The sequence below is a fragment of the Echinops telfairi genome, unplaced genomic scaffold (assembly GCF_000313985.2).
Source record: "Echinops telfairi isolate 266 unplaced genomic scaffold, ASM31398v2 ScPeMD7_5;HRSCAF=22, whole genome shotgun sequence".
NCBI classification, from domain to species: Eukaryota; Metazoa; Chordata; class Mammalia; order Afrosoricida; family Tenrecidae; genus Echinops; species Echinops telfairi.
Window position 1 is genome coordinate 44,435,670 of NW_022103901.1, and position 27,422 is coordinate 44,463,091.

The following is a 27,422-nucleotide window of genomic DNA, read 5'->3' on the forward strand; positions in this document are numbered from 1 at the left end:
CCCCAGGAATCCACATTAGCCCATTTGGCTTGATAGACAGGACATCCAGGACTTTGCATTCTAAAACTGAATTTTCTCAATTGAATGGATGTATTGGGGGTGTGGTGGGCAGCCGGATGGAATAAACTTACTCCATAAAAGTTAGTGTCATGAAGTCAAGAATTTTTAATGTGAGTTCTTTCTCACTTTTAGTTGTAAAATACACTTGAGAAGGTGAAAGATTAACAAGGGAAGCAATAAACGGACTGAAATTTGTCATCAGATTACTATTCTACTTTTATTTGAAGCAGACTTGGTAATTATTTAGTTACGTTATTTATCTAACTGTTATTAATTTGGAGTTAAACTGTATTGTCTTAAATCCCTGTTAGGTTGTAAAAATATATAGAATAATAGATGATTTAGAATTCAAGAGCATTTATTCTCTCTATATTGCTATTTTTATATTGTAGTATGCTTTACCTTAGGTAAAAAACAATTCAACCTTAAAAACAAACAACAACACAAGCAAGCAAATGAGTTGAAATGTGTTTATTAGTACATAGTATATATCTGCCCTTCATAATATTATTAGGAAAACTAATAGTAGAATATAGCAGGGGGAAATGAGAGCTTTTAGAAGTGTGAATGATATAATCCATTGTAATTATAGTCTGTCTACTAAGTTCTAAGATTATGCTTTAGCTCAGCAATTCACTGTATATTTTATATAAAGGTTTTGTATACTTCAAAGTTGTAGAATTCATATATTACCTAAATGGTGGATTTTAAATTCCAAATGACATGTAGGATTTAACAGCTACTCTCTTATTATAAGACTAAAGAGGTTGCTTTTAACTGTGTTTTATAAGATATTTTACATGGAATATATAAAGACAGCCAGAATGGTCCTTAGAAGTCAAGATGGTGATACTTTGTCTTGCTAGACTTTAGACATGACAGCTGCAAAGAGCAATCACTAGTCAAAGGATATCACATGTGGTAGAGAGCAAAAATGAGGGAAGTCCACAATGAGAAGGATTGATGTAATAGCCTGCCCAGTGGGGCCAAACAAAGTATGAATCATGCATGGACTTAGCAACGTTTTGTTCTACACAGGTCATCATGAGTTGGCGTTTACTCACTGGCAACCAGCAACAGTGTTGAAATATATTGCTATCATAGTGAGCCTTGATAGCTTAGTGGTTTCACGTTGGGGTGCTATCTGCATGGTCAGCAGTTGGAAATCAGTTGCTTTGAGGGAGAAAATCTAGGCTTTCTAGTCTTGTGAAGAGTTACAGTATATTTAAAACAAACAAAAAAAGAGTTACAGTGTAAGAAACCCACAGGGCAGTTCTGTTTTGTCCTACAAGGTTTTCATGAATCAGAATGGACTAGGTGGCAGTGTTTTTGAGTTTATTTTTATCATAAAGAAGATGTTAGTCTAATGCATGTATTTGACTTAACCTTCTTTCAAAATATTAGGGTCAGTCAAAAAGTATTACTACCAGGAGTCTACCCTTTCCCCGGAAATAAGACAGTGTCATATTAATTTTTGTTCCCAAAGATGCGCTAGGTCTCATTTTTAGGGGATGTCTTATTTTTCCATGAAGAAGAATACGGTACACATTTATTGTTGAACAACAAAAAAGGAAATTTATTACCTGTACACGGTATGGTAGTAGTTGTCATCACAAACCAGCATAACCAGACAAACTGAATCCTACAGTATCAAGAATTGCTTGTTACTACCATTATTTCCATGTACAACAATCTATGGTACATTTACTCGTAATCTATGGTACATTTACTCACACTTCCTGTCTGCTCCAGCTGCGCTGTGGCCAATGTTGAGCTGGCGGCGGTGCCCACCGCTACGGTCCAGAGTCCAGAGTTACGGTAGTTTTGGGGGACCTTATTACCGGGGAGGTCTTATGTTCGGCGAGGTCTTATTTTCGGGGGGATGCCTTATATTTCAGCGAGAGGCAAAACTGTAAGTAGGTCTTATTTTGGGGGGATGTCTTACTTTCAAGGATACACAGTAGTTTGTACACAAATGTCTCTCTGATCATTGGAATAGCTGCAGAGAATTCTTTCTTTTGGTAATAAGACTCTCCTTATACCATTAGAGTGCTTAAAAAAAAAAAGGAGGAGAATGCTGCTCCACATACTCCAGTAGTTTTTGGATAGATCAAGCTTTTTAAGGAAGGTCGAGAAGACCTCAGAGATGTGCCAAGAAGACCACAGAATTACCATTGATGTGATAGCTACTGAAGTTGGAATCTCACACTAGTCCGTCTGCTCAATTCCAAGCAAATAATCTTGGCTTCAACAAGATTTTGGCTTGAAGGCTGCCAAAGGTATCCTTTGATGATCACCAGTTAGCTCAAGTAATTGATCTACCTTGCCACTGGTCTGTTAAGCAAGAGTGAAGCTAGTGAACATAATTTTATGGAATGAATCGTAACTGGAGACTAGGTTTAGATTTGCCAACATGATTCAGAGAGTGATTTGAGTCCCTTAAGGTTACCAGCACTGCCATTTTGACATGGTGTAAATCAAAGAGCACAGAATTCTTCAGGAAAAGGTAGAGAAATGGAAATGCTGCTTTCAGAAATATATAGATCTTGATGCAGGATATATCAAGAAACAGTAGCTTCTCATTTTGATATTTTTGTTTGATAAAGGTTTTGATGAAATTTCTGTGATTTCATAGCAACACCTTTCGACATATCCTGGTAATTGTTTTATGAATTTACTCTGAACAAAATTGCCAGAAGTTACTGATTATGGTATATCTTAAATTGTACCTTGTCTTTGATAAGTGATTAAAACTAGCAGTTTTGGGTACTTTTATAGCTTTATTTTTGCAGAAACTAGGTTTTAAATCCAAATCCATTTCTGCAGGACTAAGACTAAGCTGGTTATTGTATATTTCAGTTTGTTGGACACACGCACGTGCACACACACGCACACTCTCTCTCTCATTCCCTTTCCTATTCCTATGCTGACATGAGTTCTGTTCATAAACATTGTCAGAAGCAGTGTTGAGAGTTGTCCCGCTTGAAAGGAATGACAGAAAGAATGAAATTGTTACTTGACGGGCTGTGGCTTTTGTGTGCAGCACTCGTCTTACTGCCATTGAAGATGACTCTCGCCTACTAGGGAGGTCAGCATGATGTGGTGTCAGCAAATTGGAACCAATGTAAAATGCAGAAGCACCTCCCACCTCTGATTAACCACTTGAGACCTTGTGTTGTTAAAGTTAGGTTGTGATTAAGCTGTTTAGACACATGATGCTCAAAGAGCATGTAGATTTAACTCAAAGAATCTTTTGTCTACTAAACTTCAGCCATTATGACAAATTTAACCTCCAGCTTCACTAACAAGAGCAGGAATCAAGACTTCTTCAATTCATTTGCTCTTGAAAATTATATGTATTAGCCACATAAAGTATATGGGTGTGGAAATTCTTACTCAAGATCTTGTTTCTGTGCAATTTCAAACTAATAATTGAAAAAACAGATTGCTACTCCCATAAAGAGTTACAGTCTCAGAAACCCACAGGGGCAGTTCTGTCCTGTCCTATACGGTCACTATGAGTTGGCACCGACTCGATGGCAGTGAATTTTGAGGGTTTTTTTTAGGGTGTTAACTATAGATTTTTGTGGGTTAGTTGTTCAATGTCAGACTCTGTTATTGGGAAATCTAGTTCCACTGAAGCTAGGGGCCCTGACCGCTGGAAGGAGTAGGGGGTGGGGGGAGCCGACTGAACGCTAAAACCTCCAAAGGACAGACAGTGGCTGTCTTCTTCAAACTGAGCACGTGCCTCTCCTCCCACCTGACCTCCACTCCTCAGTTGTTCTCTGCCTAAACATGATCTGTAAAAGTACCAGGCAGGGTAAAAAAAAAAGAAAACGTATCCTGTAGAGGAGAAGTTCAAACAGATGTGCATTTGGCTCCTTCATTTTTGACTGGGGATAACTAGATAGAATAAATATTTAATCACAGAACTTCTGAAATGACATGCATTTAAAACGAAGTGTCATTGTCATCAGCTTTCCTGTGACACCGCTTAGCTGTGGATGCCACTTGATGTTTTTCTTCTAGCTGCCTTTATAAAATGAAGAGTTCATTGTAAAGACAAAAAAGAAAGCTATGCCTGATTCCATGACGTCATTAAAACTGTCAAAGTTATGCAATGTTTAGAACACAAAACCATTTTCCTGTGTAATTTGCTTTGAGTAATAGTAAAAAAGAGGCATACTCATAGGCGGATAATTCACATTGATGAGTTTGAAGTAATTTTTGTATTTCTTTGAAGCAGAAACCAAAAATATTTTGTTTATTTATTTCAGAAAAGAGGTGAAGTAATTTATTTTTTTGTTTCACGGAAAAGTTTATTAATTCTTTTCATGAGGTTTCATACATATACAATGGATTTCCCTTTTTTTAAATTAGCTGGGATTTAATACATATATCATCATCCCATATTTCAGTCACATCAAGTATAATTGTACAATTGTTACTACAATCAGTTTCCAAACAATCTTTTTCTACATGAACTCCTTGACATCGTCTCCCTTTTACCCCCCTCCCCCCACTGCACCCCATCCCCTGAACCCTTTATTCTACTTGATGTCGCTATAGGTTCATCAATCCTGGGTTTCATATACCGTAAGCAGAAAAGCATATAGCATAGCTTCAACAGGGAGACCTCCATTAAAGTAGCACCTCTTAGATACCCTCTAATATAAACAAACAAAAGCCAAACAAAACAATACAAACCAAAATTACAGAAAATGTTGAAAACCAGATCAGGTCCAGCCAGCATCTTAAGGGGGGGATAACTGCTCAGGTCAGCTTTATGCCTTTGATCTTCTATACTCCTCTCTCCCAAGCACTCTGCTTAGTGACACCTTTCCTCCCATCCCTCGATTTTAGAGAGGGGGAATTCTATGGAGGCTTATTTCCTATGTGTTTTCACCAATGTATCATGGGCTCCCACTGTCATCCATAGTCTCTGCACACTGGATTCTCACAATTTAGGCACTGATACTGATCCTACCTTCGACTTCAGATCATATGGATTCCAATCCTTCAGTCACTGATGGTGGTGTGCTTCTTCTATGTAGACTTAGTTGACATCTCTCCTAGATGACAGTTTGTTTGGAGACAAGCTTTTAAGTCCCCAGACACGATTTTATCTGATACTTGGCCACCATCTAAGTTCTTCGCCACATTTTGTTATAGCACCTGTATCGTCTGTGTTCCCTTCCCGAGGGAGAGTATCGAGCAAGGCCATGATGTAAGAACTAATTGTTCTTAAGTTAGAGCTAGGATTTAGTGTGAGCCTGAAACTCATTTCTAGATCTATGCTTTTTTTATTTTTTTTATTTGCTGTAACTTAGGGGTTAATTCATTCCATAGTTCAATCATGACTGACAGAATTATACAGTTGCTTCCATGGTCAGGTTCCAAACATACTTTTCCTTTCTGGACTCCTTGCTTGATATCATCTCTCTCTTATCTCTCCTCTGTGTCCCCCCTTCCCCTGAAAACTTTGTAATATTTCTTTCCCTATAAGCTCAAGGTCCCTGAGTTTCATTTACCAAAAAACAGAGAAACGAATAACATAATTTCCAGAGGGTGACCCCCAATGGTGACACAGCTCTGAGATTCACCCTAATATGAACAAGCATAAGCAAGATATAACAGAATGACTGTCACAGGATTGCTGGAATAATGCAAATCTTTTTTTTTTTTAATTTAATTTTTTAAACATTTTATTAGGGGCTCATACAACTGTTATCGCAATCCATACACACATCAATTGTGTAAAGCGCATTTGTACATCATTTCTCAAAACTTTTTCTCTCCACTTAAACCCCCGACATTAGGTCCTCATTTTTCCCCTCCCTCCACGCTCCCCCCTCCCTCATGAGCCCTTGATAGTTTATAAATTGGTGTTTTGTTATATCTTGCCCTGTCCGACGTCTCCCTTCACCCACTTTTCGGTTGTCCGTCCCCCAGGGAGGAGGTCACATATAATTCCTTGTAATCGGTTCCCTCTTTCCTACCCATTCTCCCTTTACACTCCCTGTTTCGCCACTCACACCACTGGTCCTGTAGGGCTCATCCGCCCTGGATTCCCAGTATTTTCAGTTCCTATCTGTACCAGTGTACATCCTCTGGTCTAGCCAGACTTGCAAGGTCGAATTCGAGTCATAGTGGGAGTGGGGAGGAAACATTTAGGAATTAGAGGAAAGTTGTATTTCTCATCGTTGTTACATCGCACCCTGACTGGCTCATCTCCTCCCTGAGACCCCTCTGCAAGGGGATCTCCAGTGGCCTACTAATGGGCTTTGGATCTCCACTCTGCACTCCCCCCATCATTGACTATGGTAAGATTTTTTGTTCTGATGATGCCTTATACCTGATCCCTTTGACACCTCGTGGTTGCATAGGCTGGTGTGCTTCTTCCATGTGGGCTTTGTTGCTTCTGAGCTTGATGGCCGCTTGATTACCTTCAAGCTTTTAAGACCCCAGACGCTGATGGTGCCCGGCTATCAAAAGGAATAATGCAAATCTTAACTAATGCCTACAGAGCATTGATTTAGAAAGACCTTGTTTGCCAACCAGCAGTATACTACTCTCACTACAGCAGTCTTCTGCTTCTTTGGACACCATGTATTTCCAGTTTAAGTCCTCAGGTTACAATTGTGTCTGAGGTACAGTCCAGTTCACCCAATGGAGTATCCATGCGGAGTCTCATCGATGCAGCCTCTGGAACATGCCTGCACCCTGAAGATCCAGGATTCAGTGTCCCAGCGCTCCACGTCACCCATCCTGGGTTCCCAGGATACCCCCAGACACCATAGTTCAATTTTGCCCACCCAGTACATGCCACTAAAGACACTCCCCACTTAATATTCTCCAAATCCCATCTCTCCTCCCCCCACCTGGAAGTCAGGCCTTCCTCCCCTTCCCTCCAAAGAAATTCATCTATGCTCCTCCAAAGAGACTGTTCCCACTTCCCTCTCCTGCACTGCCCCTCCCATCAGTGAGCCCCATCCCTCTGACAAGGCCCTTCTCCCTCTTCAGGGGACCTCACCACAGATCCTCCTGGCAACCCCTCAACAGACAGCATCCCCTCTCCCTCACCTCCATTCGATCCCAGCTGTTGTGAGGCACCCTCCGGCCAAGTGGCCCACACTATACGTAACCTTGAGCAGATAATGTGTGGTTCATTGGCAGTGGGTCTGGCTCTTTACCAGCCTTTCTGATCCACAGCCAGAAGACGATGCCCAACAAGCCTGAGCTTGTACTTGTTCTCCTGCTTGTTCCTGTCTCTGTGGACTCAGACAGTATTTGTCCTTTTGTGCTTGACTAACTTCACTCAGCATAATGTCTTCCAAATACTTCTACAACTTAAGGTGTTGTATGGCTTCATTGCTGTTTTTTAGGGATGGGTAGTATTCCATTGGAATTATGTACCAGAGGTTTTTAAATCCACTCTTCTATTGATGGGAATTAAGGCTGTTTCCAGTTTCTTGCTGTTGTGAACTGTGCTGCAATCAATATGGGGAGCACACATGTATTCATGATCTGTTTCTTAATTCCTTTGGATGTGTGCCAGTGTGCTGGGTCATATGGTAGTTCAATTGCCATCTGTTTTAGGTATCGCCATATTGCCTTCCACAGTGGCTGTATGTATTTAAAATAAGTCCACCAGCAGTGGATACGAATTTCTATCTCACTACATCCTCTCCAACATTTGTTCTCAGTTTTTTGAAGTTGGCCTACAGTAATGGGCTTTTAGGTGGTTGGTATATCATGGTTGTTTTGACTTGCATTTCCCGGATGGCTAGTGACTGGGAGCATTTCCGCATGTGTTTATTAGCCATTTGAGTGTCATGCTTTGTGAATCATCTGCTCAGGTCTTTTGCCTTCTCAGAGGACTGCTCTTTTTTTCTTGTTGCAATCTTGTAAAAATCTGTAGATTTTAGTAATTAGTCTTTTGTCTGTTACATTATTACTAAATGACCTTTCCCAGTCTGTGGGCCCTCTTTTTACTCTTTTAATGAAGCCTTTTGTTGTTCACAAGTGTTTTATTTTTAACAGGTACCACTCATCTGTTTTGTCTTCCATGGAGTGTGGTTCCTTTGTTATTTCTGATAGTCTGTGTATTCCCAACACTGAAGGTCCTAGCTTTGTTCTAATTTTCTCATTGATGACCCAAATCCTTTGGGTTTTACATTTAGGTCTTTGATACACCTGAGTTTGTTCGTATGCATGGAGTGAGATATGTGTCTTGTTTCATTCTTATGCATGTGGCTATCCAAGTTTTCCAGCACCATTTACTGAAGAGGGCATCTGCTTCCCATTTAATGTTTTTTTGGCCTTTATAAAAAATTAGTGTTCTGTATGGGGATGTTTTTATTTCTGGGTTTTCTGTCCTGATCCATTGGTCCGTGTATCTCTCATTATACTAGAATCAGACTGTTTTGACAACTGTGGCTGTAGAGTAGGTTTTGAGGTCAGGTAGTGCAAGACCACCTACTTTCTTTTTCTTGAGGAGTTCTTTGTCTATCCTGGGCTTCTTCCTTTCCGTATGAAGTTGGTAATCAGTTTTTCCATTTCTTTGAAGAATGATGCTGGAATTTAGATCTGGATTGCATTGAATTTGGAGGTTATTTAGGTACTATTGACATCTTCACCACATTGAGTCTTCCACTCCACAGACACAGAATATGCTTGCTTTTGTGTAGATCCCTTGTGGTTTGTTGTAGTAATGTTCTCTAGTTTTCTTTTCTTTTTTTTTTTTAGCAGTTGATTTGTTTAATAGGAGTTTGACAGAGAGATTTCACATCATGAAAACCAAAATATTATAGCCTGAAATATCTTAGTGCTATAGAATATAAATACCTCTTCTGACACATTAAGAAATGGAAACTCAGGAGGGTCAAAGGACTGCTCCAACATTTCCCAAGTGCTTAACGGCAGAAGGAATACTAAAGTACAAGTCTCTTGACTTCCATATTTTCTTTTTTTTTTTTTTTGTGCTGCACAGTAGGGTCATTGTTATTTGTTGTTTTTTTTCTTTTTTAACATTTTATTAGGGGCTCATACAACTGTTATCCCAATCCATACACACATCAATTGTGTAAAGTGCATTTGTACCTCATTCTCAAAACATTTTCTCTCCACTTAAACCCCCGACATTAGGTCATTTTTCCCCTCGCTCCCCGCTCCCCCCTCCCTCATGAGCCCTTGATAGTTTACAAATGGGTAGTTTTTCATATCTTGCCCTGTCCAACGTATCCCTTCACCCACTTTTCGGTTGTCTGTCCCCCAGGGAGGAGGTCACATATAGTTCCTTGTAATCGGTTGCCTCTTTCCTACCCATTCTCCCTTTACCCTCCCTGTTTCGCCACTCACACCACTGGTCCTGTAGGGCTCATCCGCCCTGGATTCCCTGTATTTTCAGTTCCTATCTGTACCAGTGTACCTCCTTCTAGTTTTCTTTGTATAGGTCTTTTTTTGGGTGGGGTGGGGCTAGGTTTATTCCTGGATATTTCAGCTTTTGCGTGGCTATTTTGAATGGAGCTGGTTCCTTGATTTCTTTTTTATGCGTTCCCATCACTGGTATATAGGAATCCAATTGATTTCTGCTTGTTAATCTTGTATCTTCCCACTCTACTACTCTCCTCCATGGTTTCCAGAATCCTGTTGTGGACCCCCTAGGAATCTCAATGTATAAAATCATATCATCGGCAACTAGTGAAAGTTTCACTTCTTTACCCATGCTATCGTGTTGTCTTATAGTATTGGCTATGACTTCCAGCACAATGTTGAATAGAAGTGTGGATAAAGGACATTCTTGTGAGGTTCCCTTATTCAGTGGAAATGTTTTGAGCTTTTCTCCATTGAGTGTAATATTGGTTATCGGTTTTTTTTTTGTATATGGCCTTTACTGTATTGAGGATTTTCCTGTCTCAGCCTGTCTTCTTGAGAATCTTTTTAGGAATCTTTCATCCCTAATTCTGCTCCTTCTTTTTCTTTGCTAAGTTTGCTAGCAGTTTGCTGATCCTTTCAAAGAACCAAATTTTTAATTTATTGAGTTTTTGTATTGTTCTTCTGTTTTCCACTTCATTTATCTCAACTCTATAATCTGTATGATTTCTCTTCTATTACTGTTGGAAGGATTGGGCTGTGACCCTGTTTAAATCCTGGTTAAGATGCTGCCCATCATTCTCTCCTCTTTTTTCATGTGTGCGTTTATTGCAAAAAATTACCCCTGATAACTGCCTGTGATGCACCTCACAGCTTTTGGTATGTTGTATTGTCATTCTCACTGGTTTCTAGGAACTTCCGAATTTCCCCTCCAATTTGGCCTTTACTCATTCTCTTTTGAGAAGTGTGTTATTGAGTTTCCGAGTATTTGTCTTTGTGCTTTTGTTCTTTCTATTGTTGATTTCTAGCTTTATGGCGCTGTGTTCTATTCAGAGATTGTTTGACCTCTGTGTGTGTGAATTTTCTTAAGCTTGCCTTGTCTCCCAGCATGTCGATTCTTTTCTAATATGAGCTGTGTGTTTTGCAGAAGAATTTTTTTGTTGTTGTTGCTGTTGGTGGGAGAGCTCTCAAAATGTGTAGGAGGTCAAGTTGTTCAATTGTGTTGTTCAGCTCTTTAGTTTATTCAATGTCTTACTTGCTCATCTATCTTTCTTTGAGTGGTATATTGAAATTACCTGCTATAGTTGTTGATCTGGTGATTTCTGTTTTCATTTCTTTGAGGATTTGGTTGATGAATTTCGAGGGTCTTTCACTGGGCACATATGTTTATGGGTTCTTGGTCTATTGATATCTTGAGCCTTATATAAGCTGCACTCTTATCTCTTGTTACATCATGTACCTTGAGGTCTGTTTTGTCAGAGATTAGTATTCTGACCCCTGCTCTTTTATGGTTGCTATTAGCTTGGTAAAATTTTCACCATCCTTTGACTCTCGGTCTATTTTCTTTTCCTGTGAGTTTGAGATGTTTCTTGAAGGCAGCAGATTGATGGCTTGTGTTGTGTAATCCAGTCTGCTATTCTTTGTCTTTTAATAGGCATGCTAAAACCATTAGCACTCAGTGTAATTAAATTTGAATGTAGATTAGTTGCTACCTTCTCCTACTATTTGTGTTTGACATTTTTCTTCTCCTTTATAGGATGGTGTGTGTGTGTGTGTGTAGGTAGTTTATTCTTGTTTTCATTTCTCTGTTGGATCTGTAATGTTTGGGATACTGTTTTCAGAGTGTTGGTTTCTGGGCGATACATCCTGTGGTGGTCTAAGGTTTGTATACTGTGGTTGCTGGTTTTCTGCCCATAAAGAACTGGAAAGTATTTTTGGTAACTCTGTTTCTACGAATCCTCTAAATTTTTCCTTATTTGAGGAAACACTTATTTCCGTCAAGTTTGATGGAGATCTTTGCTGGATAACATTACTGTACCTTGAATTGCAGTTGTCTTTCAACTTGTGCAGTATGTTGCCCAGTTTCTTCTTCCCTGTTTGGTCTCCGCAGAGAGGACTGAGCTTATTCTTATCTGTTTACCTTTACATCTTTGCCTGCTTTTTGCTCTTTAGCAGCTCTGATTCTCTCCTTTTCTTTGAATTGGATACTTCAACTACTGTGTGTTTCGAGGGGGCTTAATATAATTGGTGTTCTTTCTGCTTCTGGGATGTTGTAGTCTCCTTGGGATGTTGGAGACATTTTCTTCTAAGAATTCCTTTACTGTTTTAACTGTAGGTCTATTTATTTCTTCCCGTTCAGGCACCTCAATAATTCGAATATTGTTTTGTTTTATGGAATCCCTCAGGCTTTCTTCTGATTCGTTTGGTTTTTTGTTTGATTGTTTTTCTTGTTTGCTGAATTTTGCTTCTTTCTCTTTGAGAGCACTGATTTGGTTTTTCATTTCTCCCATTCTGTTGTTGAGATCAATCTCCGATTTCTCTCTGCTACCTCATTCCTTAACTCCTGATTTTTCTTTGGTATGAAGATTCTAGTATATCTGTTTTGGGGGGTTAATTTTCAGAGTTGATCCCCTATTTTCTTGCATGGCTCTAAACAGTATTCTCACGCATTCTTTTTCTGGCAGTTCAAGAGTTGCTTTTTCTTTGTAAACCATTGGGTTTGGGTCATCTTTGGTAATTGACTTGTTTCTCTAGTTTTTTTATGGTAGCTGCTGGTGTCGGCTGTTGTTTTTGACGTGTTTGGGTTGAGCTGAAGGTGGTGTGTAGTCTGGGATATGTAGGGGGCAGGGCTGGCTCTTAAGTTAGGGAGGGTCAGAGCGGTGTTATAAAACATGTGTGGATGAGGAGGAAGTGTTAGTTGGATGAATAGAAGGATTAGGGTATAGGTGCTCAGGAGTAGGTTTTAAGTTGTGGGATTGATCATATAGTATATTAAGTATAGTCATTTTTAATGAGTTATAGAAGAGAATTATGGGGTATGTGATTTCACTTTGTAAGTTAAAGGAGAGTGTATGTTACTCAGGTGGAGGGAACAGGTTCCAGAGGTTGTGGTAGTTGGGGTAAGGGAGGGATATATTGAATCTAACAGAGTCACTAATCAACCCTGTACATTATGCAGGGAGAGTTCAGTCCTTCAGTTATTGGGCTTATATAGTGGATTCCTGCACAATTCAGAACTATCCTCTCCTTATGTGTGGTCCTAGGGTGGAAATGGGCAGTTACAGTGAATGGCCCAGAGAAGAGGGGCTTCTGATCAGAGGGTGATTTGGATAAGCACTGTGAGCCCTGGTTCTGCAGGCTACTGGGAAGCTACAGAGAAACATGGAAATGCAGGATTCCATTTCCTCTGACAGGGTAAGGAGTTTTGTGTTTCCTTTCTCAAAAGTAAATAGGAACAAATCTAACAACCTTCTAGAGTCCTTTTTGTGCAGGTGCAGCCGCTCCTCTGTCTCCCTGATACCCGATTGATCCCTGTCCAACCAGCTGGGGCTATCTATCTGCAGAGCCCAGTTGTGCTCCTGCCACCAGGGGAGGGAGCTGGTCTTTGACTAGAGACTATCCCCAATGGGAACTTTACTCTGTGGGCTGCCGTGGGTTACAGCGTCTGCTGCTTCCAGGACTCCTTGCAGGCACCCGTGTGATGCCCCTGAGGAGTGGACTGTCCTGGGCCACCTCCCCACGCTGGCGAACCACTGAATGGGGACAGGAGGGGAAGAGGCCAGGAGTGACCACCTCACAGACAAGGGAGGGAAATGGGGACTGGTGCTCTGAAAAGTGAATGGACCTGTGACAAGTACAGCTGGTGTACACTTGTGGAAGAACTGACAAAAGAATCCTGGTGGTGTGCTGCTAGAGCCAGTCTTGTATTTCCTGGTTCTGGTCCGCCAACGTGGTCTCCTACCCATAAATCTGGCAATCACACAGTGAGCTCTTCACACTGGCGATCCGACATTGGTGCCATTTTCCTGGAAGTCCTCACGGCATCCCTTTCTGACTCCTTTGCATTGTTTTCTGCAGAGTGTGTGCTACTTGGGTGCCCTTGTCTGCAGGTGCACTATCTCCTCTGTGGGCGCTCTATCCTCTCCCAGAGGGCACTATCTCCTCCTGGCCTCTTTTATTTTCTCCTCCTCTGGGACTCTTCTCAAATGTTGATGGCCACATGCTAAGTTGAATTGACGAGTTAATAGCAAATTAAGTGTTCTTCTAGTAAGTCTTAGACAAAATTAAAATCTGAGAAGAAAACCATGACATTTAAGCACATGAAATGATTTTGCCCAGAGAGGCAAGTAAGTAAAGTGATGATGATGATTGCCTGATGAGAGAAAGGAGTTTGGGGGCAGGCCTCATGTGAGAAATGTTTTCAACCTTGAAATGTGTAATCGTCTGGCTTCAGCAGCAGAAGGCATGAACAAGGCTCTTGAGTTTGAGTTCTTTGAATTGTCAGAGCAGAAGTCTCCTAGCCCTCTGCCTCTGAACAGGTCTAAAGGAAATAGAAAACAGTACACAATGAAGGACAAACACAAGCTGCCCCTTATCTACTATCTCTCAAATACTTAGGAATGGGTTTCAGAGGATAGTGCATTCATAGTTTTTGCAGATCATCTTTGAGAGCATTGAAATAGTTTCTTTTAGAAAGAAAAAAACTTGAAAATAAAGCAATGGCTCTTTTATTTGATATTGGTTAGGGCATAAGGTATTCTCCTGGGTGAATATTTAGCTAGCTGATTTTTGTCAAATGCCAGAACCGTTTTCATTTTTAATTAGAATTTCTCCCTAAATACATTAAATGTTCCATACACAGCATAAAGGAAACCTTGGGAGCGTCGTTACCTACATTCATTACTGTAACATGTCTTAAGACAGTCTAGAGTCTCTTTCTTTTTCTGCGCTTTGTAGAGATCAGTTTTCAGTTATCACCTCCGTCACTGTTGTTATGCTTACACTATCAACTACTACTGATTTTTTTCATGAGTTTAACATTCAGATAAGTGAGCTTATTGTGAATTCTCTGGTTACAAATGACGTCTACCAGGGCAGTGCAGTGGTGGCTAGAATCGGTGTCACCCAGTGCAGTAGCTCATGGTGTCACTCCTGCCTGTGCCCCATGGGCCTCCTCCTTCTAGACCACACAGCATTCTTAGAAATGGTTATTGCCAATTTTAATCATAATATATGATAGGTAGAGCTGCAAATTGTTTAAATGTAATATTACTTAGGTTTTATTGAATACTAATGAAAGAATTGTTTTGCAAAATCCTTCTACCTTGAACTACACAGCATTAGTTGCCACATTAGCAATAGTGCTACATCAGCATTAGTAGCTGAGCTGGCAGCCTCTTTTGATGTTGTGCCTCCTTTTTCTCGAAACTCTTTAGATCATAGTGGCCTAGTCCTGTTATCTATCAGGGTGCCATGAATAATTGACTGACACAACAGCAACTAACGGCACCACCCTACTTTGGGCTTACTGCATTTTTGGAAAATGCAAATGAATTTCAGTATTTGCTTCATTTACATATAATCAGGCATACAACACTGCTCTCATTCTTAAATAGGAGTCTCTGGGTGTAGCAAGTGACTCAGGGCTCAGCTACCAGCTACAAGGTTGGCAGTTCAAGCCCACCTCAAGGTGCTCTGGAAAACAAGCCTGGTGATCTGCTTCCAAAATGTCACAGCCTCGAAAAGTTCTACTTTGTGCACATGAGGTTATCATAGGTCAGAATTGATTTGATGGCAACTCAAAATAACAATTCAGAAGTAAACAATAATCGACTTCTGCTTTACCTGCCTTTCTGATGATAGATGCCATTTATCTGCTTTGGCCCTTCTCCTTTAGCTCTCTGTTCTCAAGAATAGAATGGCAGTCTTCTCCCTGACCCTAGGACCAAGCCTGGCCTAGGGAAAGGGCTGAAGGTTGCAGACCAGGCCTATGGCTGTCACTTACCATCAAGTTACACTCAGTGCCCATTCAACTGGAGCCCGCAGTATCCTTTTGTTTACTCTTCTGCCTTGAACCCCTGGCTTACTTACTGATCCCATAACTCTTCAGGTTTGGGTTTGTCTTTCTCTCTCCAGTGCCTCTCCACTCAATATCTGTGAGTTCCAGACAAATGTCTTAGGTCCTTTTTATTAAAGAAAGGAAGAAAGAAATCACCCTTATTTTTATCAGTCAGTACCTGTCCTGATTTCTTTCTTTAAAAAAGGCACTGGTGGAGTCAAACACTGCAAACTACACTGATTTTGCAGTTAGCAGCCCACCCAACATGTAACTCTCATTGTCTATATGATCATTTATAATATGTGTGTTAGTTAGTCCTGGTTGACTAGAGAAACAAATCCAGAGACACTCATATGTGTAAAAGAGAGAGCTTTATATCAAAGAGCAATTGTATATTGAGAAAACATCCCAGCCCAGTTTAGATCAAGTCCATAAGTATGATATTATCCCATATGTCCTATAGCAATCTATAAATTCCTCTTCAGACTCAAGCAACGTATGCAATGATGCCAAATGCAGGAAGATCACAGGCTGGTGGGTGAAAAGACTTGTGGATCCAGTGGTGGTGCAGGCATCTCAGTGCTGGCGCGGATCTCCACATGGCTTCTCCAGCTCTCGAGTGTTTCCTCACCTCGGCCCCACATGGCTTGCCAACAGGAGGGTGAAAGCAGAGAGAGAGAGAGTGTGAGAGAGATTTGCCTCTGATGGCAGGATCAAGAGAGAGGAAGTTCCCAGAATCTTCATGAGAAGGCCATGCCCACAAGGAGGCATCATCAGACTGCAACCTGATTGACAGACAAGACTCCACCCCTATACTTATATTCCAAATATGTAACTACCACAGTCCCCCCCCCTGTCAACTTGATACCTTTACACAACTCTTTAGCCATACATAACTTTTAAACAAAACAATAATAAAATCATATTTGTACCTGACAGGATAAAACTAAAATGCATACAACTCAAAATGTGCCATTCTTATTTAAAAATAATACTCTGTAAGCGACAAAACAGAAATATTCTATGCTTAATCATTGCAATTATGTGAACACATACACCATAATTATATAAACATATTCTCCCACCCATGAAAGTTTGTAAACCAGCCCCTTCATTCCTTTATTCTTCCCATTTGGGTATCCAATTTCTGTGCTGCCCACTTATATCAATCCAGTGCTCTGAGGAAACAAGCATGTTCTTTCACCTGAAAAATTTTCATTCCAGTTGGACCTTATGAGTCTGAAGGCATAAGCAAAGTCAAATCAGGACAGGATGTCCATAAATTCAGCAGCAATATGCATCAATTCACAGGCTCAAAAATGTCATCTTCATCTGGTTGGGGTCTGGTCAGCTCAGCGTGGGCTGCCTTGCTTGTCCTCACCAGGGTGCCCGTTGGCTGCCACACCTTTTGACCATGGGGCCTGTCTCAAATTCTCACCAACCCAGCCTCCTTGGGCTAGGTCATGAATTTCAGACCAGCAACCCCATCTCATCTTCTCCTCTAGATTCTGTGAACTGACCCACAGGTGTCAGTGGCTAGACTCAACCCATCTCTTTATTGCTGCATTTCTTACACTTTCACTCGACAAGTGGATCCAGGAGGTCCCTGAACGAGCTTTTCAGGCCTCCTTCAGGCTCCCTTTAATGTTCAATCCTAGAGAGGAGAGTTTCTTCATGGCTCCACATTTTTACAGCTTCAGGTACAAACCACTTGTTCACAATTTAAAAAGCCAAAGGGTTCCCTTTGTTTTTTTCCATCTGTCAACAGCCCACTAGTCAAGTCTCTTTGAATACAAATGTCCTGAGCACTCAAGATTACTGGGTGGGGATTATTTTTATAGAGTCTTAATTGCAGGTGCGTCCTAACTCATTTAAGGATTCAAATTAATGGCTGAGGACCTTGAACTTACAAACTCTATTTTTATACCTACTAATAATCCTTTCGAATATCAATAACATGAAGAAGAAATCAGTATAAACTTAGTATAGTCAGATGCTAAACTCATGCCTGGAGGGTGGAGGGAATGTGGGATGGAAAGGGGGAACCGATTACAAGAATCTGCATATATCCTCCTCCCTGGGTGATGGACAGCAGAGAAGAGGGCGGGGGTAGGGGTTGAGGCATCGTACAGTGTAACATAGGACAAAAAATAATATATGAATTATGAAGGGTTCATGAGGGAGGGGAGAGTGGGGAGGGAGGGGGGAAATGAGGAGCCGATATTAAGGGCTCAAGTAGAAGGCAAATGTTTTGAGAATGATGATGGCAACAAATGTACAAATGTGCTTGCACAATGGATGGATGTATGGATTGTGATAAGAATTGCAGGAGCCCCCAATAAAATGATTTTTAAAAAAGCCAAGTTCAAGCTGTATCTATCTTAATCCTTATCTGAACTAGTCCGTTGATACAAATTATGGCCTTAGGCATCTCACTGCATCAACTTAGGGCGGGGCTTTTGACCTTCTGTCAGACATTGTGACTAAGCAGCATGGTCTCAGAAGAAAAGTTCAAGGGCAATTTCACCCCCTTAGCTCAAAATTTACATTTATCACATTCATTTTTGCCATTTTAAACAGGAATAACCAAAAACAACTTCCAGGAATCAAAACCTTCACTTCCCATGTCCTTTTCAGAAAATAGTTGAGTAAACAGTGAAGCCTTATCTGACCTCCGGCCAGCCAAAGAAAAACTTCTATAAGGCAGGGGCCAAATAAGCATCCGCTCTCCATCTTCATGATTTGTTTCTCTAGCATCCCATTCTCAGTACCATGTGTTAGACCATGTGGACTAGAGAAACAAATCCAGAGATACTCATGAATAAGTAAGAGCTTTATATCAAAGAGTAATTGTATATTAAGAAAACATCCCAGCCCAGTCCAGATCAAGTCCATAAGTCCAATATTAGTCCATAAGTCACTCTTCAGATGCACACAGTCACATGCAATGATGCATAATGCTGGAAGTTTATAGGCCGGTGTGTGTAAAGTCTTGTGGATCCAATGGCAGTGGAGGCATCTCCAGGGTCTGGTTTCCATCAGGTTGGCCCCATATGGCTTGTCAACAGGAAGGTGAAGCGGAGAGAGAGAGGCCCACTTTTAGGGAGAAAAAGGAAGTTCCCAGAATCCTCATGAGGAGCTATACCCACAAGGAGGCATCATCAGGCTGTGACCTGTTGACAGGCAAGATTCCACCCCTATACTTATTTATCAAGTTGACATGAAATTATGTAACTACCACAATATGATATCAGGCAAATTTAAAATTCCAAACTAATTTATTTATTGAAGATCATGGGACATCTGCTTTAAAAGATGCTAAATAGCATTTTACTTTATTAAACCTATAGCTATTAAAAATGAAGTACAAAATTACTAACTATACATATAAGGGGGAACACTGAAGACTGTTAAGTTGCTTTGAAGAAAGATGTCAAATTAGCAACTAATAAATGACACAAAAGGGGTGGCATGTCTTAAGAAATCTATTAACCAAAGGTTTGAAGGTATTTTCATATGTTTTATTATTATTTGTCGTATAATAAACCATTGCCAGACCTGATGTGTTAAAGCAATAACTTTTTTTTTTTCAAGATGCTGGATTCAGCTGTGCACTTCTTCTGCTCCATGTGTTGTTTACTAGTGTTACTCATGAGGATGCGTTCAACTGGGGCTGGAACCTCTAAGATGGCTTCATCTTATATCTGGCACCTCAGTTGGGCTGAATTGGCCTTTGTCTCTCTCTGCTATCTCTCAGTATAGCTCTAGCATGTTTATCTGATGGCTACATCCTCAAAGAGTTTATATTCACTCTTAATTATAGCATTTTAAAATGGTATTCCTTACCCCTGCCCACCGGGTCATAATTTATTGTACAAACCGAGTATCACATGATGAGTTGACATTCGCTGCTCTAGGCATGAGAACTTGGCAGCTGAGAATCCATTTCTGATGCTTTCACAGCTGGAGTTTTTAGGCTTTAACAAGCAGAACAATGCTACTGCATGTGGCCAGTACACAATTCATTCTACCTGTGGCAGTGCACGAGTTGAAATAGTTTTTAGTACTAGTGAACTGGAACTGAGCATCTACTTCTGAACCTGCCCTGACTTCAATCTTGCCAAAGTCACAGATCCCGCAGCCAGCGTCCTTCCACGTCTGCAGCCACCGGCATTCCTTACTTTAGTCTACTTTGCACTTTTTAAAAGGAATAGCTGAACACACCTATGTAAATGCAATTATTATAGATTAGATAATAAAAGGGAAAAAATTCTCTTTATGTGTATATTATGCACATCGACCTTTAAATGAGCAATCTTTGCTATAAATAACTGCAGGGACTCCAGTTATCTGCTGCTTTGCACGTGTAGGTATAATTTACACATGTAGGTGTAATTTTCAAATTAAGTACCCTCAAAAAGTATTCTCCATATATGAGTATAATGTGCACCTTCGGTATGAAATATGAGAGAAAATTTTCCTTCTTTCTGAATAGATGTTAGTATGCTCCATAGGAACCATTGCACAGATTTTATTTACAGACAGAACTGAACAAAAAGAAAAAGAGCCAGGACAGTTATAGAAAATGTTAGCTAAAAAACATAAATTATACAAAATTCTAGCAAATAATTAAAAATAGGGCATTTTTAACTTCAGGATTCATGAAGATAAATATTAAAATAATTTTAAATGCCTAAACCTCTGGATATGCAATGTTACAATTTCCAAGTTTTCTAAAGTTTTTAAGAATATGAGCTTTTAAAGTTCTCGATATTTTTTTACTGCTCTAGAAATACTAATAGGTAATTGTGTTCATCTAGTTAGACTAGAGAAACAAATTCATAGACACTCATATGGGGGTAGCCCAGAGCTTTATATAGAGTACTTGTACATTAAGAAAACATTCCAGCCCAGTCCAGGTCAAGTCCATAAGTCCAATATTAGCCCATATATCCAATACTAGTCTATAAATTCTTCTTTAGACTCACACAGCCATGCAATAATGCTGAATGCAGGAAGTTCACAGGCCAGTGGGTGGAAAGTCTTGTAGATCCAGTGGCACTAGAAGCATCTCAGCATTGGCAGGGGTCTCCACGTGGCTCCTACAGGGCTCTATCTACATCAGCGTAGCTCCGTGTGGCTTGTCTCAGGAATGTCTTGCAGGGATTGAGCCTCTCTGTGTCTCACTTCCAGCGAGCTATTTTATATCCATAGCACCTCCAAATAAGGTCATCAAGCTGTGACCTGATTGACAAGCTAAACACGACCCCTTCACTCCTAAGTCTTAAATTAACAACAGATTATGTAACTACCACAACATTTTTTTACTAGCATACCCATCATATACAGCATTTCTTGACTAAGAAAATAAGTGAATTTCTGAGAGAAATAAGGTTTAATTACAGAAAAAAACCCAACTGGAGATAATATATATAGATATTTGCCTAAGTATTGAGAAGAGTTCTGAGTTTATTTTTTCCAGATTTTTGGTATAATATTCGTCATTCTATAGCTTCTAACTTTAACGTTTCCTTTGGAAATGATTACATATTTCAAGACATTTTTCAAAACTAGAAAAATAAGATCATAGGAACTTTTTCTTTCTCTCTAACTAAATGGATTTTTTCTCATTTTTCACCAAAGGTAAAGTGGAATGAAAGGTAAAAAGATTAATTAGCTACATTCGGAAAAAGTATGTAAAAATGATTTGAGTCCTCTCTATACCATACCTTCTCCCCCAACCTATTTTTCATTTATATTTTAAGCATATCATAAGCAAACATCACAAGGCACATGGAGTCAAGACATCTAGATAGGTGACTAGGAAGGGATTGGCATAGTTTCAATGGCATCTGGCAGATTTCTTAATATAAATTTATATAAACCTGCATGATATTTTTTCTACTAACATACTGTTTTATACATTGTACATAGACTTCAGTCATTTTCCCCTTTAATTGTGAAAAATACTATAGAAATACATAGTCTTTTGAATTGAATCCACTTTCCGAATTCACTTTGATCTAGTCTCACTTGGGAGCTCAGCTAAGGCTGGTAGACAAAGCTGATGTCATTACCTGCTTATTCCAATTTCTCCAGTGAAAGGCAGTACCGTAATTCTGGATTGAGAGTTGCTTTTGGAGAAAGAAAGGAACCCTTGGTGGTGTAGTGGGATAGACATTGAGCTGCTAACTGCAAGGTCGGTGGTTTGAACCCATCAGTCATACTGTGGGTGAAAGATGAGGCTTTCTGTTTCAGCAAAGATTTACAGCCTCAGAAATCCATGCCTTGATGGCAGTGGTTTTGGTGTTTTGGTTTTGGAGAATGGGCTGAAATTCCAAAAGGAGCTGCTGCTCCCTAATGAACAGTAAAGCGAGAATTTTTCATGGAACTTTGGGTTTACAGACAAGTGTTTTGTCGCCATTTATTTGCATTGTTCCATGGAAAAAAAATAATTCTGATTTGAGTGAAGATTTTTTGTTTGTTTGAGAACTGAACATTGAAGCAGCATCACCAATCTAGAGCAGTTGTTTGTTCTGCAAAGCACTGCATGCTATTTCCAAACCCACTTGACTAGAAAATATTTTGCATGAACAATTTAGATATATATGCGGTTCTATTTCAGTGTTGTTTTTGAATTGTAAGCACTCCATTAGGCTTAGACTTCTTTGGGTAGTGATAAACTAAAGTCAGTCTAATGTTTTCTTATAATTTATGAAGTTATCATTATGTCACATTTTGCACCATCCTGCAAATGTTAAGCATATTACAGATGTTAAAACATACCTAGTATATGAGTCAAGCAGTGATGTAAAATGTTTTGTCCTAAAATGAATTAGAAGGTAAAGTTCACAGTTTTCAGGTGTAAGATTCTTTATAGTAGTAAGATGAAACTGAACAGCAAGGGAATAAACAAATAGAGAAGAACAAGAGAGAGCAGAGTGCAATGGCAGAAAGACATACACAGTGGAAGTAAGGAGAGGGATTAGTGGAGGAAGAAGGAAAGAAGAGGGATTAGAATGGAGAGGGTCACATTATCCAGCTTATTATCTCTCTTTTTTTAGGAGTGGGGACTTGAATATCTTTAAGCTTCAGTATGACTTAATGGTAGAAAAACTTAACATAATTTCATTGTCTACTGACACTTCCTGAATTTCACTGTGCTTGATATGAGAACACTACTCCTACAATCTGGGTATGGCCTCTGTCCCCACACAGTGCCAGGTCGGGGCAGGGGATGGGATTTCCAGTGTGGGAAACTAAACAATTTCACAATAGATACGCAAGGTGATGCGTGCTGTAGACAGCATTAGGGACAACTTCCTGGAAGAAGGAAGGGATCCTTGTGTAAGAAATGAAGGACATAGTGAGTGGAGACAAAGACTGCTTATTTTCAATTTTCTTTTTTGTCCTAAAATAAACTGCCTCACTTTCTTTAAACAAAAAAACCCCAAAATTAACAGTCTTTTTGGAGCAGAAAATTTGTACAAGAAGTACAGAGTTGTCATATACTCTCTCCTATTCACCCTGTTACTGGATCCACTTGTTGCAATTGTTGAACAATACTGAAACATTATTATTAAAGAACTTACATAGTTTACATTAGGGCTTATTCTGTATGTTATACAGCTGAATGTTGTTATTAATGATCCAGTCGACTTGGAATAATTTTGACAACTGCATAGTGCCATATGCTTTCTACCGCAGAGTGCTGCCATTACCCTAAAAATGCCCTGTGTGCCACTTACTCTTCCTGCTTCCCTTCCCCCCAAACCGAGCAATCATTGATTCTTTTCACTGTTTCAGTAGTATAGTCTTTTCTAAATAGTGACACAAAGAAGTTTAGATAGCTCATAGGAAAATCCCATTATTTTTCCATTCTATTTTTCCTTGAACTTTTTGAAATCCCCTCATATGTTGGATTCATACAAAAAGTAGTTCTCTCACCACTTCCCCCAAACCATCTTCTTTTACCTAGCATATGTTTCAAGTTTCTTTATGTCTTTTCAAGACTTACTAGCTCATTTCCTTTTCACTGCTGAGTAATACTCCATGGCTTGCCTATGGTTATGTGTTGGCTGTGGTCCAAATGATCAGCTGTTTAAGACCACCAGCAGTTCTGTGAGAGAAAGACTGGGCTTTCTACTCAGGTGTAGTCTCAGACCCCACAGAAAGATCACTATGAATCATCATTGACTTGATGGTAGTGAGTTTGGTGTGGGTCTTTAGTATGACTGTGAGTCATTGATTTCACAGAAAGTTGAGTCTGTCCGCTTCTATGAAGATTTACAACCTTGGAAACCTTATACAGGACCACTGTGAGTCAAAAGTGACTTTATGGCAGTGGGTTTGGCTTCCCCAAATAGGTGTACAGCTGCTTCTCTTGTTTTGGTTTTCAATTTTCCAGTGACTGTTGCAAAGTGTTAAGCATTTTGTACAAGCAGGTACCTAAGAAACCCCAGACTTTTTCTGCCCCTCAAAGGTATGTATTTAAATTTTTTTACAAAAAACCTTATCACCTTCAAAGTAATACATTTGTCAAATCTGTAATTCCATTCTTGGAAACATTTTCCAAACTCAACTGTTTGGATGGCTGACAGCACCCCCCTCATTTTTGTCTTGACCTCTTCTATGTCAACACATCGCTGTCCTTTCATGTCCCTCTGAATTCTCGGAAACAAAAAGAAGTGGCAAGGAGAGAGGTCAGGTGAATAAGGTGCATGGAACAAGAGACATGCTGTGTTTTGCCTAAAACTGGCACACTGAGATGACTGCATGAGCAGGTGCATTGTTGTGGTGGCAAAACCAGTCCCCCGTCTACTACAAATCTTTTTTGTCACACACTGTTATACAATCTTGTCAGAACCTCCATACAGAAAGCTTGATTAACAGTCTGACCTGATGGAGCAAACTCCAAATGTCCTATGAGTTGACATTTTCATTTGTTCGGGGAGTTGATGGATGTCCAGAACACAGTTTGTCATCAATTGACATTTCATCACCTTTTTTTTTGGGGGGGTTGAAATTCTGAACTTTTTTTTTCCTAATCATTTTATTAGGGGCTCATACAACTCTTATCACAATCCATACATACATCAATTGTGTAAAGCGCATTTGTACATTCATTGCCCTCATCATTCTCAGAACATTTCCTCCCCACTTAAGCCCCTGGCATTAGGTCTCATTTTCCCCCTCCCTTCCCACTCCCCTGTCCCTCATGGGCCCTTGATAATTTGTAAATTATTATTTTGTCATATCTTGCCCTGTCCGATGTCTCCCTTCACCCACTTTTCTGTTGTCCATCCCCCAGGGAAGAGGTCACATATAGTTCCTTGTAATCGGTTCCCCATTTCACCTTTTTTGAAACGAGAAAACCACTTGTACACTTGAGTTTTTCCCATAGTGCTTCCTTGTAAGCTGTGTTCAGCATCACAACAGTTTCTGCAGCATTTTTCCCAGGCAGGAAAAAAAACTTTCACAGCTGCATGCTGTTCTCTTAAATTGGCTATCACAAACAAACAAACCAAAAAAACGAGGTTCAAGTGACACTGCCTTCATGAAAAAATTCACCATGACCAGAGGGAACCTTCCCAGGTGATACCACTGAGTGCACTAACTCAGTGAGTTGCTGGATACTCACCTTACGGGGAAAAATGTGAACTATGAAAGTTCTGCCCAGTGGAGTTTTTTTCCCTTTTTTTGCTGGGGGTGGGGCGGGATGGGCATACCCCCTTGTATATGTATTTTCCACCTGTGTATTTACCTTAGTGACATTTCTCTACAGCTCTTTTGTCCATTTTATAATTGTCTCCTTATTGTTTAGATGTAAGAGTTCTTTGTATATCTTTTAGATAAGTCCTTTATCAGATATTATTTTGCAAATATTTTCTTACCATCTGTAGCATTTCTTTTCATTTTTCATCTTTTGCGGAGAGGAATCTTAAATTTCAATGAAGTTCGCCTTCACAAATTTTTTTGGCAGATCATGCTTTTGGTGTTGTACTTATGACCAAAGCTAAGACCCCTGTATTTTCCCCTATGTTATATTCTAGAAGTTTGCATCTTACATTTTAGGTCTATAATCATTTCTGAGTTAATTTTGGGAAAGTTAATTTTTGCATGTGGAAGTTCATTTGTTTCAGCACTATTTATTGAAAAGTTTATACTTTCTTCATCTTTGTCTAAGATCAGTTGAGACTGTGTGGGTCTATATCTGGGCTCTTTATCTGTCCTACTGATCAATTTGTCTATTCCTTTGCAAACAACACACTCTCTTTATCATGGTAGCCTAATTAAGCATCTTGATCATTAGCTTTAAGATTGTAGTGTACTTAGGCCTTGAATTAGCTAGTATTAGAACTCCAACTATGTGATTCTGGGATTTTGCCCTTCCATATGAGCTTTATAGTTTGTTGATATTCACAAAACAACTTGCTTAGATTTATATTGCAATTGCACTGAATTGGGGAACTAGGAGAAAATATTAAGACTTTGTGCACCTGTAAAGATTTACAGTCGTTTCTCCGCTGAAGAGCAGCAGGAGCTGGTGTGTCGGAGCTGTCCGGTGCCATCCTTGCCCCTGCGGCAACCCCCGCACTCCCTGCCGCCATGACTGAGTAAATGATCCTTTGTGTGGGTAATGCAGATTGCTACCATGCCACAGTTCCCCGACATGATACTGTCTGCCTCGCGAGATAAGACCATCATCATGTGGAAGCTCCTGAGGGATGAGACCAACTATGGCATTCCCCAGCGTGCTCTGCGTGGTCACTCTCACTTTGTGAGTGACGTGGTCATCTCTTCTGATGGCCAGCATGCGCTCTCAGGCTCCTGGGATGGAATACTACATCTCTGGGATCTTAGAACGGGCACCACCACACGTGCTTTGTAGGCCATACCAAGGATGTGCTGAGTGTGGCCTTCTCCTCTGACAACCGGCAGATTGTCTCTGGCTCCTGAGATAAAACCATCAAGCTGTGGCTTACTCCGGGAGTTTGCAAGTACACCGTACAGGACGAGAGCCTCTCTGAATGGGTGTTCTGTGTGCACTTTTCGCACAACAGCAGCAACCCCATCATCGTCTCCTGTGGCTGGGACAAGTTGGTCAAGGTGTGGAAATTGGCTAATTGCAAACTGAAAGCCGACCACATCGGCCACACAGGCTACCCGAACACTGTGACGGTTTCTCCAGATAGATCCCTCTGTGCTTCTGGAGGCAAGGATGGCCAAGCCATGCTGTGGGAGCTCAGTGAAGGCAAGTACATTTATACCCTTCATGGAGGAGACATATCAACACCCTGTGCTTCAGTCCCAACGGCTACTGGCTCTGTGCTGCCACAGGTCCCAGCATCAAGATCTGGGGCTTGGAAAGTAAGATCCTTGTTGATGAGCTGAAGCAAGAAGTTATCAGCACCAGCAGCAAGGCTGAGCCACCCCAGTGCACCTCTCTGGCCTGGTCTGCTGATGACCAGACTCTGTTTGCAGGTTACACAGATAACCTCGTGCGAGTATGGCAGGTGACCATCGGCACTCGGTAGAAATGTGTGGCACAGCTTTTTTGAAATTAAAAGACTGGCTTTCTGGGGAAAAAAAATTTATAGTCTTGGAAACTCACAGGGAATTCTACCTTCCTTGTCCTTGTAACATCATTATGAGTCAGAATTGACTGGATGCACTCAGTTTGGGTTTTGGATCCATATACCTGGAATATGTATTTATTTATTGACATCTTTTATTTCATTTCCCAGGACTTTGTAGGTTTCCTTATATAAATCATATGCATTCTGTTAGATTTATACCTAAATATTTCAATTTTGGGAGGCGGTACTAATGTAAATGATGTTTTATCTTTCATTCTGAATAATTATTTGTTTTTTTTTTCTGACTCTGCCAGGACATGAAAATTCATTCTTGGTAGTATAATGAAGCA

General features: G+C 40.2%; 1 protein-coding gene and 2 pseudogenes across 1 annotated transcript in view; 2 read left to right on the forward strand and 1 right to left on the reverse strand.

Annotated features, from left to right (window-relative positions):
• The window catches only part of SH3RF1 (SH3 domain containing ring finger 1), a 235,081-nt gene that overhangs the window by 64,544 nt on the left and 143,115 nt on the right, over positions 1-27,422 (forward strand). The gene's annotated exons all lie outside the window — the stretch shown is intronic.
• Positions 19,407-21,418, reverse strand: LOC115873323 (annotated as a pseudogene).
• On the forward strand, positions 22,440-27,075 carry LOC101654725 (annotated as a pseudogene).